Source organism: Squalius cephalus (genome assembly GCF_949319135.1).
Source record: "Squalius cephalus genome assembly, chromosome: 13".
In the NCBI taxonomy this organism is placed as follows: Eukaryota; Metazoa; Chordata; class Actinopteri; order Cypriniformes; family Leuciscidae; genus Squalius; species Squalius cephalus.
In genome coordinates this window covers 6,938,755-6,954,615 of record NC_137134.1, presented here as the reverse complement: position 1 = coordinate 6,954,615, position 15,861 = coordinate 6,938,755, and the positions used below count along the sequence as shown (strand labels likewise).

General features: G+C 43.9%; 1 protein-coding gene across 5 annotated transcripts in view; it reads left to right on the top strand.

The window, feature by feature from the left end:
• Window positions 1–15,861, top strand: part of LOC307169207 (uncharacterized protein) — a 157,102-nt gene that overhangs the window by 57,649 nt on the left and 83,592 nt on the right. The gene's annotated exons all lie outside the window — the stretch shown is intronic.

Here is a 15,861-nt window from a genome sequence, read left to right as displayed (position 1 = left end):
CTTACTGAAGCTCAAACGTGCTGCGTAACACGAGAATGAACCTCATTGGTTCTTGCAGAAGCTCAAACGTGCTGCATAACACGAGAATGAACCTCATTGGTTCTTACAGAAGCTCAAACGTGCTGCGTAACACGAGAATGAACCTCATTGGTTCTTGCTGAAGCTCAAACGTGCTGCATAACACGAGAATGAACCTCATTGGTTCTTGCAAAAGCTCAAACGTGCTGCGTAACACGAGAATGAACCTCACTGGTTCTTGCTGAAGCTCAATCGTGCTGCGTAACACGAGAATGAACCTCATTGGTTCTTGCAGAAGCTCAAACGTGCTGCGTAACACGAGAATGAACCTCATTGGTTCTTACAGAAGCTCAAACGTGCTGCATAACACGAGAATGAACCTCATTGGTTCTTGCAAAAGCTCAAACGTGCTGCGTAACACGAGAATGAACCTCACTGGTTCTTGCTGAAGCTCAATCGTGCTGCGTAACACGAGAATGAACCTCATTGGTTCTTACAGAAGCTCAAACGTGCTGCATAACACGAGAATGAACCTCATTGGTTCTTGCAAAAGCTCAAACGTGCTGCGTAACACGAGAATGAACCTCATTGGTTCTTACAGAAGCTCAAACGTGCTGCATAACCTGAGAATGAACCTCATTGGTTCTTACAGAAGCTCAAACGTGCTGCGTAACACGAGAATGAACCTCATTGGTTCTTACAGAAGCTCAAACGTGCTGCATAACACGAGAATGAACCTCATTGGTTCTTGCTGAAGCTCAATCGTGCTGCGTAACACGAGAAAGAACATCATTGGTTCTTACTGAAGCTCAAACGTGCTGCGTAACACGAGAATGAACCTCATTGGTTCTTGCAGAAGCTCAAACGTGCTGCGTAACACGAGAATGAATCTCATTGGTTCTTGCTGAAGCTCAAACGTGCTGCGTAACACGAGAATGAACCTCACTGGTTCTTGCTGAAGCTCAAACGTGCTGCGTAACACAAGAATGAACCTCACTGGTTCTTGCTGAAGCTCAAACGTGCTGCGTAACACGAGAATGAACCTCATTGGTTCTTGCAGAAGCTCAAACGTGCTGCATAACACGAGAATGAACCTCATTGGTTCTTGCAGAAGCTCAAACGTGCTGCATAACACGAGAATGAACCTCATTGGTTCTTGCAGAAGCTCAAACGTGCTGCGTAACACGAGAATGAACCTCATTGGTTCTTGCAGAAGCTCAAACGTGCTGCGTAACACGAGAATGAACCTCATTGGTTCTTGCTGAAGCTCAATCGTGCTGCGTAACACAAGAAAGAACATCATTGGTTCTTACTGAAGCTCAAACGTGCTGCGTAACATGAGAAAGAACATCATTGATTCTTGCTGAAGCTCAAACGTGCTGCATAACACGAGAATGAACCTCATTGGTTCTTGCTGAAGCTCAAACGTGCTGCGTAACACGAGAATGAATCTCATTGGTTGTTGCTGAAGCTCAATCGTGCTGCGTAACACGAGAATGAATCTCATTGGTTCTTGCTGAAGCTCAAACGTGCTGCGTAACACGAGAATGAATCTCATTGGTTGTTGCTGAAGCTCAATCGTGCTGCGTAACACGAGAATGAATCTCATTGGTTTTTGCTGAAGCTCAAACGTGCTGTGTAACACGAGAATGAACCTCATTGGTTCTTTCTGAAGCTCAAACGTGCTGCGTAACACGAGAATGAACCTCATTGGTTCTTGCTGAAGCTCAATCGTGCTGCGTAACACGAGAATGAATCTCATTGGTTGTTGCTGAAGCTCAATCGTGCTGCGTAACACGAGAATGAATCTCATTGGTTCTTGCTGAAGCTCAAACATGCTGCGTAACACGAGAATGAATCTCATTGGTTGTTGCTGAAGCTCAATCGTGCTGCGTAACACGAGAATGAATCTCATTGGTTCTTACATAAGCTCAAACTGTCACGTAAATTACAGAAAACAAAGGGAGGACTCAAATGCAAAGGGAAAAGAATTTATTACAAAAGAAACACTAAACACAAAACAAAACCCACGAGGGGGAAAACATAACTAAATACAAAACAACAACTTCAAAAACGAACATACCAAAAGGGGTCACGGGAGAACAGGAGACGTGTACAAGACAACGATCCGACACAGACTGCAAACACAAAGGAACTTATAAAAGGGACAAATCAGGCAGGTAATGAGGGAACAACAGGTGGGACAAATGAAACCAATAATGAGATAACAAGGAGGGTGGGGTCAAAACAGAGACAGGAACACAAACACCACATGTGCTACACAAGACAGGACAGGCATGTGACATTACCCCCTCCTTAAGGAGCGGCTACCAGACGCTCCACTAGGGACGGGAGGGACAGACCAGGGCGGGACGGGAGGGACAGAACAGGGCGGGACGGGAGGGACAGAACAGAGTAGGGCAGGGGAAATGGACAGTTCGGGCGGCCAGGGTGGAGACCTTCCCTCGGGCGGCCAGGGCGGAGACCTTCCGTCGGGCGGCCAGGGCGGAGACCTTCCCTCGGGCGGCCAGGGCGGAGACCTTCCCTCGGGCGGCCAGGGCGGAGACCTTCCCTCGGGCGGCCAGGGCGGAGACCTTCCCTCGGGCGGCCAGGGCGGAGACCTTCCCTCGGGCGGCCAGGGCGGAGACCTTCCCTCGGGCGGCCAGGGCGGAGACTCTCCCTCGGGCGGCCAGGGCGGAGACCTTCCCTCGGGCGGCCAGGGCGGAGACTCTCCCTCGGGCGGCCAGGGCGGAGACTTTCCCTCGGGCGGCCAGGGCGGAGACTTTCCCTCGGGCGGCCAGGGCGGAGACCTTCCCTCGGGCGGCCAGGGCGGAGACTCTCCCTCGGGCGGCCAGGGCGGAGACCCTCCCTTGGGCGGCCAGGGCGGAGACCCTCCCTCGGGCGGCCAGGGCGGAGACTCTCCCTCGGGCGGCCAGGGAACAGGCACCAGCTCAGGAACAGACATCACCGGCTCGGGTACTGGAACTGGCACCACCGGCTCGGGCACTGGAACTGGCACCACCGGCTCGGGCACTGGAACTGGCACCACCGGCTCGGGCACTGGAACTGGCACCACCGGCTCGGGCACTGGAACTGGCTCGGGCACTGGAACTGGCACCACCGGCTCAGGCACTGGAACAGACACCACCGGCTCGGGCACTGGAACTGGCACCACCGGCTCGGGAACTGGCACCACCGGTTCAGGAACAGACACCACCGGCCCAGGAACAGACACCACCGGCCCAGGAACAGACACCACCGGTCCAAGTGTGTGCGTAGCCCACACACACCACATGGCTGTGGCCATAATGGCCAGTGTCGCGGTCACTGAGGGCTCAGGAACAGACGCCTCCGGCTCCGGCTCAGGAACTGGCACCACCGGCTCGGGCACTGGAACTGGCTCGGGCACTGGAACTGGCACCACCGGCTCGGGCACTGGAACTGGCTCGGGCACTGGAACTGGCACCACCGGCTCGGGCACTGGAACTGGCACCACCGGCTCGGGCACTGGAACAGACACCACCGGCTCGGGCACTGGAACAGACACCACCGGCTCGGGCACTGGAACTGGCACCACCGGCTCGGGCACTGGAACTGGCACCACCGGCTCGGGCACTGGAACTCCCACCACCGGCTCGGGCACTGGAACTCCCACCACCGGCTCGGGCACTGGAACAGACACCACCGGCTCGGGCACTGGAACAGACACCACCGGCCCAGGAACAGACACCACCGGTCCAAGTGTGTGCGTAGCCCACACACACCACATGGCTGTGGTCATAATAGCCAGTGACGCGGTCACTGAGGGCTCAGGAACAGACACGGGCTCCGGCTCAGGAACAGACACGGGCTCCGGCTCAGGAACAGACACGGGCTCCGGCTCAGGAACAGACACGGGCTCCGGCTCAGGAACAGACACGGGCTCCGGCTCAGGAACAGACACTGAAGGTTTAAAGGGCGTCTCCAGGATCCGAGCTAAACGCTCTAAATAGCCGATCAGTGCCCCCCCGGCCATGAGAATGGGCATCTCCCGATCTGTCTCCGACTGGGCAGACGTGGCTTGAACCATCTCTGGCTGGGCAGATGTGACCTGAACAGTCTCTGACTGGGCAGACGGAACGTGAACAGTCTCGGGTTGGGCCACTAGACTCGGGACCACCAGACTCGGGACCACCAGACTCGGGACCACCGGAACAGGGACCACCGGAACAGGGACCACCGGAACAGGGACCACCGGAACAGGGACCCCCGGAACAGGGACCCCCGGCTCAGGAACAGACACTGAAGGTTTAAAGGGCGTCTCCAGGATCCGAGCTAAACGCTCTAAATAGCCGATCAGTGCCCCCCCGGCCATGAGAATGGGCATCTCCCGATCTGTCTCCGACTGGGCAGACGTGGTTTGAACCATCTCTGGCTGGGCAGATGTGACCTGAACAGTCTCTGACTGGGCAGACGGAACGTGAACAGTCTCGGGTTGGGCCACTAGACTCGGGACCACCAGACTCGGGACCACCAGACTCGGGACCACCGGAACAGGGACCACCGGAACAGGGACCACCGGAACAGGGACCCCCGGAACAGGGACCACCGGACTCGGGATCGCTGGAACAGGGCCCACCGGAACAGAGACCACCGACATAGCCACGGAGGGGTTCTTTCCTCTCCTCCTCCGTTTCGGAACCACCGGAACTGGGACCACCGGAACTGGGTCGAGGAGGGGCCAGAGTGGAGAGTGGTCTTGAAATTCCTCTCGCCCACCTCCTCTACTGCGGCCTCCACGGGTCCCGCGAAATATGACCAACCGGGTCCCCTCAAAACTTTGCCTCCTCTCCCGCTCGGTGGCTGGGGAAGAGACCCTTTGCTGAGTCCTTGACATGGTCGGATCGTTCTGTCACGTAAATTACAGAAAACAAAGGGAGGACTCAAATGCAAAGGGAAAAGAATTTATTACAAAAGAAACACTAAACACAAAACAAAACCCACGAGGGGGAAAACATAACTAAATACAAAACAACAACTTCAAAAACGAACATACCAAAAGGGGTCACGGGAGAACAGGAGACGTGTACAAGACAACGATCCGACACAGACTGCAAACACAAAGGAACTTATAAAAGGGACAAATCAGGCAGGTAATGAGGGAACAACAGGTGGGACAAATGAAACCAATAATGAGATAACAAGGAGGGTGGGGTCAAAACAGAGACAGGAACACAAACACCACATGTGCTACACAAGACAGGACAGGCATGTGACACAAACGTGCTGCGTAACACGAGAATGAATCTCATTGGTTCTTGCTGAAGCTCAAACATACTGCGTAACACGAGAATGAATCTCATTGGTTCTTGCTGAAGCTCAAACATGCTACGTGACGAAAATTAATGTCATTGGTTCTTGCAGAAGCTCAAACGTGCTGCGTAACGAGAATGAACCTCATTGGTTCTTGCAGAAACTCAAACATGCTGCGTAACACGAGAATGAATCTCATTGGTTGTTGCTGAAGCTCAATCGTGCTGCGTAACACGAGAATGAATCTCATTGGTTCTTACATAAGCTCAAACGTGCTGCGTAACACGAGAATGAATCTCATTGGTTCTTGCTGAAGCTCAAACATACTGCGTAACACGAGAATGAATCTCATTGGTTCTTGCTGAAGCTCAAAAGTGCTGCGTAACACGAGAATGAAACTCATTGGTTCTTGCAGAAACTCAAACGTGCTGCGTAACAAGAGAATGAACCTCATTGGTTCTTGCTGAAGCTCAAACGTGCTGCGTAACACGAGAATGAACCTCATTGGTTCTTGCAGAAACTCAAACGTGCTGCGTAACAAGAGAATGAACCTCATTGGTTCTTGCAGAAACTCAAACGTGCTGCGTAACAAGAGAATGAACCTCATTGGTTCTTGCTGAAGCTCAAAAGTGCTGCGTAACTCGAGAATGAACCTCATTGGTTCTTGCAGAAACTCAAACGTGCTGCGTAACAAGAGAATGAACCTCATTGGTTCTTGCTGAAGCTCAAACGTGCTGCGTAACACGAGAATGAACCTCATTGGTACTTGCAGAAACTCAAACGTGCTGCATAACATGAGAATGAATCTCATTGGTTCTTGCTGAAGCTCAAACATGCTGCGTAACACGAGAATGAACCTCATTGGTTCTTGATTAAGCTCAAACATGCTGCGTAACACGAGAATGAACCTCATTGGTTCTTGCTGAAGCTCAAACGTGCTGCGTAACACGAGAATGAACCTCATTGGTTCTTGCAGAAGCTCAAACGTGCTGCGTAACACGAGAATGAACCTCATTGGTTCTTGCTGAAGCTAAAACGTGCTGCGTAACACGAGAATGAATCTCATTGGTGATTGCAGAAACTCAAACATGCTGCGTGACACGAGAATGAACCTCATTGGTTCTTGCTGAAGCTCAAACGTGCTGCGTAACACGAGAATGAACCTCACTGGTTCTTGATGAAGCTCAAACGTGCTGCGTAACACGAGAATGAATCTCATTGGTGATTGCAGAAACTCAAACGTGCTGCGTGACACGAGAATGAACCTCATTGGTTCTTGCTGAAGCTCAAACGTGCTGCGTAACACGAGAATGAACCTCATTGGTTCTTGATGAAGCTCAAACGTTCTGCGTAACACAATTATGAACCTCATTGGTTCTTGCTGAAGCTCAAACGTGCTGCATAACACGAGAATGAACCTCATTGGTTCTTGATGAAGCTCAAACATGCTGCGTAACACGAGAATGAACTTCATTGGTTCTTGATGAAGCTCAAACATGCTGCATAACACGAGAATGAACCTCATTGGTTCTTGATGAAGCTCAAACATGCTGCGTAACACGAGAATGAACCTCATTGGTGCTTGATGAAGCTCAAACATGCTGCGTAACACGAGAATGAACCTCACTGGTTCTTGCTGAAGCTCAAACATGCTGCTTAACACGAGAATGAACCTCATTGGTTCTTGATGAAGCTCAAACGTTCTGCGTAACACGAGAATGAACCTCATTGGTTCTTGCTGAAGCTCAAACGTGCTGCGTAACATGAGAATGAACCTCATTGGTTCTTGCAGAAGCTCAAACGTGCTGCGAAACACGAGAATGAACCTCATTGGTTCTTGCTGAAGCTCAAACGTGCTGCGTAACACGAGAATTAACCTCATTGGTTCTTGCTGAAGCTCAAACGTGATGCGTAACACGAGAATGATCCTCATTGGTTCTTGCAGAAGCTTAAACGTGCTGCGTAACACGAGAATGAACCTCATTGGTTCTTGCAGAAGCTTAAACGTGCTGCGTAACACGAGAATGAACCTCATTGGTTCTTGCTGAAGCTCAAACATGCTGCGTAACACGAGAATGAACCTCATTGGTTCTTGCTGAAGCTCAAACGTGATGCGTAACACGAGAATGATCCTCATTGGTTCTTGCAGAAGCTTAAACGTGCTGCGTAACACGAAAATGAACCTCATTGGTTCTTGCTGAAGCTCAAACGTGCTGCATAACACGAGAATGAACCTCATTGGTTCTTGATGAAGCTCAAACATGCTGCGTAACACGAGAATGAACCTCATTGGTGCTTGATGAAGCTCAAACATGCTGCGTAACACGAGAATGAACCTCACTGGTTCTTGCTGAAGCTCAAACATGCTGCTTAACACGAGAATGAACCTCATTGGTTCTTGATGAAGCTCAAACGTTCTGCGTAACACGAGAATGAACCTCATTGGTTCTTGCTGAAGCTCAAACGTGCTGCGTAACACGAGAATGAACCTCATTGGTTCTTGCAGAAGCTCAAACGTGCTGCGAAACACGAGAATTAACCTCATTGGTTCTTGCTGAAGCTCAAACGTGATGCGTAACACGAGAATGATCCTCATTGGTTCTTGCAGAAGCTTAAACGTGCTGCGTAACACGAGAATGAACCTCATTGGTTCTTGCAGAAGCTCAAACGTGCTGCGTAACACGAGAATGAACCTCATTGGTTCTTGCTGAAGCTCAAACGTGCTGCGTAACACGAGAATTAACCTCATTGGTTCTTGCTGAAGCTCAAACGTGATGCGTAACACGAGAATGATCCTCATTGGTTCTTGCAGAAGCTTAAACGTGCTGCGTAACACGAGAATGAACCTCATTGGTTCTTGCAGAAGCTCAAACGTGCTGCGTAACACGAGAATGAACCTCATTGGTTCTTGCTGAAGCTCAAACGTGCTGCGTAACACGAGAATGAACCTCATTGGTTCTTGCAGAAGCTCAAACGTGCTGCGTAACACGAGAATGAACCTCATTGGTTCTTGCTGAAGCTCAAACGTGCTGCGTAACACGAGAATGAACCTCATTGGTTCTTGCTGAAGCTCAAACGTGCTGCGTAACACGAGAATGAACCTCATTGGTTCTTGCTGAAGCTCAAACGTGCTGCGTAACACGAGAATGAACCTCATTGGTTCTTGATTTAGCACAAATACTCAATACGTGAGTCCTCATGATATATTAAAGATAGTGTTTTGCTCAGAATCTGCACATATCTGGCTTACTTGAACATGCCCGTTACTACGCAACAAATAACGGTCCGCTTGTTCACATTTTTGGTTATGTGCATGAAAGAGGAAGGGAGGAGATGCTGGATGACAGGATTTAGTTTGAATAAGAAATGATTGTTTGAAATCCAAATTTTATATATATATATATATATATATATATATATATATATATATATATATATATATACACAGTATATATAGGCTGTGACATAGTTAATCTGGTTGTTTTCTTGTCTTTTTTTTTTTTTTGGCTAGTAGAAGTTCTGAATGGCTGTTAACTTAAAAATTTTGTAGCCAAATTGGCTGGTGAGTGAAAAAGTTCATTTCAAACCCTGTTTATATATGAATAAAAGCCTAAATTAAATCTGTTCATCATATAAAGCGATTGAGTCTCTCCAGAAAATTTGGACTAAACCATATGGATTCATTTTACGATCTCTTTATAAACTTTTTGAAGCGTCAAGTCGTAGTTACGTAGCTGTCAATGGAGGGACAGAATTCGCTCAGTTTCATTAAAAATATCTTCATTTGTGTTTCGAGGATGAACAAAAGTCTTATGGGTTTGGAATGACATGAGGGTAAGTAAATGAGTAAAAAAAAAAAAAAAACGTTTTTGGGGTGAACTAAACCTTTAATCTAAAAACAAACAACAAAAAAAACTGTATAAACATCCCAATATGTGCAAAACTCACTTTGAGAGTCCAAAAGGTACATGTAGACAGTGTCACAATATGGCAGTGGCATTCCAATTCCATTATGGTATTTATAACTCAAAATTGTATTTAATAATTTCAAAATTCACAATGACATCGCAACAGTATTGTGAGTTTTACCTTAACAGCATCTGTGGTCTTCTTCCTACCTGAAGCACTTCCTCACAACCAGATACAGGTGACAACTTAAGACTAGTAAAATGATGAAAGGTAATTATAACGTTGACAAATTAATCATGAAGAAAAACATGCATACATACCCATTGTGTCTTATCAGCAGAAGAGAGTGAAAGGGTATCAGAGCATGTGCTGGGGTTGAGGATGTTGGGTGACGCTAGGAAAGAAAATCAAAGCATTTATTTCATGTTTCATGTCTGTAAATGCATTATTTCAAACACAGCTACAGATAAACCATTTATATACTACCATGAAAATATGGCGACCTTGAAAGAATGTCTCAGGTGTTATAAGTGTGTATATATTAAAGTGTTATATTTACCCTTAGGCATGCCAGCAAAAATAATTTCTTCCGGAAATCTTACAGGTAAGCGTAAATGTGGAAAATGTCCTCTTGTGTGTCAAAGACCCGAAGAGCTGCAGTTCTGGCAAACCTTAATTTGATTTTAACTGAAAAGTAATTTCAACAATAGCATGAATACAGACATTTCACTAAGCACAAATACCAAAGCTTTGAAACCTGGAAACATTACTTCTTAATGTAAGCTTATGCCTTAAGCATGGTTGCTATAGGACTGTCTTTAATTAGCACATTTCTAAGCAGTAGCACATTAACTTACCTTTATTAAAAAATTAATTAAAATGATTAATGCATTTAACGCACCCAACCCCGGCTCAGAACTGTACGTCATCTTACATTGCACGATCCAGGGCAACGACTGACTTCATGGTGAAGTCTATTAGAATGCAGTTATAATGCCTCTAAAATTATAGAGAATAAAAAAAAAGATATTAGGAAAAAAAGAGTCTGTATGGGTTTTTGTATAATATGATATATCAAAAAATGTCCAGCTATGTTCAAAATATTATGTTCAGCTGTTTAGCTCTGCCTTTAGAAGCCCTGTGTTTCCACTCATTCGTTGCAAAGTTTAGTTTATGTTACTACTGCGATTCTGAGCGTACTTTCCTGCTTCCTGGTTTCATGGTTTTGATCTTTTGTCTGTGCGTTGGATTTCCTTGTTTTACCTTGTTTTATGTTTGGATTGTTTGCCCGTGTTTTTGACCCTGTGCCTGTTTATGGATTATGACTGTGGATTACCCTAAATAAAAGCTGTGTTTGGATCTTCAACCGTGTCATAGCAGTTTCGTAACACCTGAATGAATCAGCCATTTGAATGAATTGGTTGAATAAATGACTGAGGACTCACTCATTAAAACGGTGACTTGCTGCCACCTACTGGTGGTTTTAGTTTCATATTTAGAGTATAATTTCATTTTTTAATAATTTTATATTTCAATATTAATTTTTTTACCTGTTAATACCCATTTAAATCTCATAGCATTATTTATGTCATTCTTACAGTATTCATGTCACCGCTCTGAGCTGCATTAAACAGTCTGTGTAATATACCTGTACAGTAATTGCCACTTCAGATGCAGTTTCTGCTCCATGTCTTCTAAAACATTAAAAAATTTCAACATCTATGAGAAAGAGAAAAACAGAAATATGGATGTATTTCATTTATGATGTCAAGGAAAAAAGAGACCATTTGTAACCACGTAGAGCGACATAATCTCCGGGAAAACCAGCAATTTACAATACAATACAGGGTTGACAATATGGCCCAGGACAGTTAAAGGAATTGACAAAAAGTGTGTCCTGCATTTGCAAGTGTTTTGATTGACAATTTAAACAATAGAGCAATTTTAAACTATTGAAGCACAAGAAGATGTGAAAGAGAATGTCTCAGGTTACGAGTGTAACCATGGTTCCCTAAGAAGGGGATTGAGACTGCGTCTTGGATCGACGCAGTGTTGAGTTCCACTTTAAAAGGGAACTCAATTAGGGATGGTTTTCTGTGAACGCACATCCGAAGCGCGCACACAGAAAGCCTACTTTTAGACAGTACGAGTGCTGCATGAAATTCTCGTTCACGTCTTATCGTGCTTGAATGGACACAGAAAAAGTATATCAAACTGCCCGTTTTGGTGATTATTCATGTAAACACGGTCGGTTATGTCTTAAGTGAAAGCAAACAGTTGGGAGATAATCAGATGTGCATCACTGGATCTGTGCATTAGTTCTTAAAGTGACAGTAGCCTAATAAACCTGCTGCTGTCTGAGTCCTTAATGTTAATTCAAACAACAAAAGGTAAACTGCTCTTGACTCAGTAACTTTAGTAGCTTTAATAAGGGTTTATACAAGGAAATATGCACTGTTATTTTACATTTGATTACTCTATTTAATATCTGTAGGTTGTATTTCTTACCTGAATGCTACTGTTAGACCTTCCTGACAAACTTAAAGCATTTCATTATTTCATTCGTATCTTTGTTCTATTGTATTTATTTGTGCTTATTTGTTGCGTCTTCTTTACTGACTGTTCCTGACTGTTGTATTGTAGATTTAGTCAACTAAAAACTTAGAAACAAAACAGTTTAGATGACTAAAATATGACTAAATCTAAATGCCATTTTACTCAAAAGACTTTAAAACTAAATCAAACTTTGCTGCCAAAATGAACACTGTTCAGGACCAAGAATTTACAAACCTCATTTGACTAGCTTCTGCAAGTAAAAGATGAATTGGTACCAAAATATAATTTGATTTGATATGCGACTTTTGAGGTCATATCCTTGTTCTTAAAAGGTTTAATAATTAAACTTAACTAAATTAAAACAAAGGCTTCAAGACTCCAACCAATTCTTCATCTTTTCTTTGTTTTTTTCACAGTTGCACTAATTTGTGTATTACAATGTTGTACATTGCAAGTATATAAAGAATACAATGTTTCTGATGAACGTATTAAAATTAGACCTTCTTTCTGACCTGTTATTGTTGCTGAATTTCTGTTTTTCTTACCGCCACCTCCCCAATCCAGTTTATCTTTCAGTTGAGGAAAGGCAACAGCTAGCCATCACGTGCTCAGAAGGCAGTTCCTTCATTATGCAGTGGAAACAATAGTATGTTCATGGCTGCACTAATTATTATTCTGAGAATGTACCAATTTGTTTGGTCCAAAGTGACTGTCAGCTCAGGCTCTGAAAGGGGCAGCATGCCAGCCATTGCAGTCAAGTGAAAGGAGTCCTTTCATTCAGACTAGTGGGACAGGAATGACCCTCTCGCATATGTGGGCAGGAGACGGGCGCTATGCCAGTCTTGATAGTCTGCTAACAACTCACATCCCTCAGCCCTTTTAGTCGGAGTCCCATCATGACTTCAGTTAATGTCAAACCGCGGCCCCCAGAATAACGGTCGCTGTTGCTAGGTTCGCAAAACGCTCGGTCGGATGAGGGCTTGGAACCTCCGGCTATGGAGTTTGGCGTATGTTTATGCACTTAGTCGAGATATGAATTTAGGTAGCAGTCTTGGGGGTTTTGCATGGATAAGGCCTTGTGTTGTCGTCTTGGTAATTGTGCTGTAAACTAAACATGTTGTTGTTGTTGTTGTTCCAGGTCCATTATTTTTGCCTGTCCAATTTGTGTGTGTGTGTGTGTGTGTTTGTGGTAGCATTGAGTTACAGTAGAATCTTTCTTGTGATTATCATTGTGCAGACTTCTTTAAAATAAACTATATATGATAACAACTGTTAATCTACAGTATTTATTTTTATTATGAATGTGTAAATGTGTTCTGCAGATGTACTTGTTTTAAAATGAACATACACAATAAAATAAATTAAATAAGTTTCTGTTTTTAAAAGCTTAAAAAGTTTGGTCACACTTTAGTTTAGGGTCCAATTCTCACTTTTAACTAACTATTAAATATGACTTTTCCCTCAATACACTCCTAAATACTGCTTATTAATAGTTAGTAAGGTAGTTGTTAAGTTTAGGTATTGGGTGGATTAAGGGATGTAGAATATGGTCATGTAGAATAAGACATTAATATATGCTTTATAAGAACTAATAAATGACCAAAAGTTTTTATATAATGTTTGGTGTCATCTGAAGCACATTTAGGGTATTTTTGTAGATTGAATGTACATTGATATCTAATATCAGCCAATATTGGTTAATAGCTTAAAAATATAAATCATTATCGTTTATTGTAATCGGATATCAGTGCATCTCTAATTTGAACATTATAAATCTAATACTTAGGGTAAGGTTAGCTCTAAAACCATATGAAATAGTTTGACTGTGTTTGTCTGTGTTGAATTATTTCCTATTGAAACAGGAAGTTTGGGCGGGGCATATTGAATAGCCAATAGGGTACACAACTGGTATTAGGGGGAGGAATATTCATTCCAGAGAGAATGTGATTGGACAACAATCTGTTTAGTGTATAGTACTGAATAATCAGTATTTTCTGCCAGTTTTCCCTGAGGACAAAGACAGTGCATTTAAGTGTGTTAAAGTTAATTTTGTCAACATGCATACAAATTTTGCGGGTCTTTCATATTAACTTGTTTGGGACACGTCCCACTTTTAGATGCAGTTTATTTGGGTGAACAATATGTATATATGTATATATGTGTGTATATAATGTTGGGTTCTGGTGGTCATAGTGACAGAATTATGATGCTTGGCTGAAAACAGAAGTGCATTTGTTGATCTCCCCGGCTTGCGAGACAAACATTTCTCTAATGAGGCCATAGAGGGCAGTATCCAGCAGCCCAGATAATAATCTGAGCATATCTGAAGCACTACTGTGACCTATGACACAGTTCAGCCCTCATTAATATTCATACAGACTCCCGTTTGAGAGGGTCTGCTCTATAGAGGTCTCACTGGCGGACATTGTTAGCTTTGGTCTGAGAAATGGGTTGTGGCGGTGAACCAACTCTAGCCCGAGTCATTCAGACCAGACTCATTATGACATAATCCCACATTAATCCCGCCCACTATTAATAGTCTGTGACAGTGGCTGTGATTCAGTCAGTGACCCCCAAAAGGTTAAACTGTTGAGAATAACTGGCTATAGTTTTTGCAAGTGGTCTCAAGCTGAGAAGATGACATGATTTTATCACATTTCTATAAATTCAGAATAGCTTGCTGTTGCAAGTTACTAATAGTTTTTCAATTATCTGACTTTGGTTGCACTGCATGCCTTTGAATTTGATGTAATAATTTCTACAGATAATATAAATATTATTACATCCATTCAAAGACATGCAGTGCAATCAAAGTCAGATAATTAAAATAATAATAATAATTCAGGTTGTATAATGTAAGTACTTAAATTGAATTTTTTCTTAAAAATGGTATAAATATTTTTCAAAACCATATGAAACCAACATGACTATAAAGAATTATTTTCTTGGTGTTTTAAACTGGATTAAACACATAATATGGACATCTAATGTCATTGATCCATTTTTACTTTTATGAGAGCGTATTATTTCTAATATAAACATGTTATCCATTTATATCTGATATTCCAACTCAATTAACCAATTTAATGTCTAAATTCATAACTACAGTAGATTGGCCTATAGAATATGGGGAAATATAATAAAAAATAAGTAAAAAAAAAAAAACAGTAATAAAAAAAGTAATTCTCTACAGGGGCATTTTTAGTTCGCACATATACAAATCTGGGCATTTTTGTCACTTTCACTGCCATTTTTGCCTCAAGCCCTGATTAATGTGTTTATCCCAAGCCTTATCTAGAGATCAGAATGTCATAGAGACTGGGGTCCTCACTCTTTTGAGTCAGAAAACTGCCCTAGGAAACACCCAGCAATAGCCTTCCAATCCCCCACAATGCCCTAGAAGCATAGTGACTTCAGGAAGTGTAAAACATATTTAGTTCAGTCAACTCTAGATGATGCAGACTGATGGTTCTTTACAAGCAATCACATCATTACCGCATGGCACAAGCTGATTGGCCTCTGCTGATCCTGCAGCCAATGAGATTGCTTGCTGAACATTTAAATAGTCTGGTTCAGTGTTTGCTGTGAGCTAGTCCTGCAGTATCAGAGTTCCTCTGAACCCCTCCTCCTCCCCAGCTCCACCTGCCTAGATCTGATACAGGTGATAACATTGCAGTAATCAAAAACATGCTAAAAAATATTCCAAGAGTTGTCATGATTTAAATATAATTGCCATTAAGTTTAAGGGACTCGTGTAGAACAATGATATAGTGAATCTCCATCTCAGTTGTAAGTAAAGGCAGGCTCAAACTGCTCTGATGTGGGTACGGTTGTAAGGTCAGTGAGTTGGCACTAGAGGCCGATGCACTCTCTCCCCTGACTCACTGTTTCCAGTAAGTTCCACTCGTCTCCTTCCCATCAACACATCCATTTCAGTTTATAGTGACCTCACTGCCATCAGTGCCAAAAAAAAAGAAAAGGAAAAACATGTCAGAAGCATCAAGCTGAGAAGAGTTGTTAGTGAGCAACTGGCCCAAATGCCCTGTCATCCTTCACGTTCCTCATCATACGCTCCGCAGATCCAGA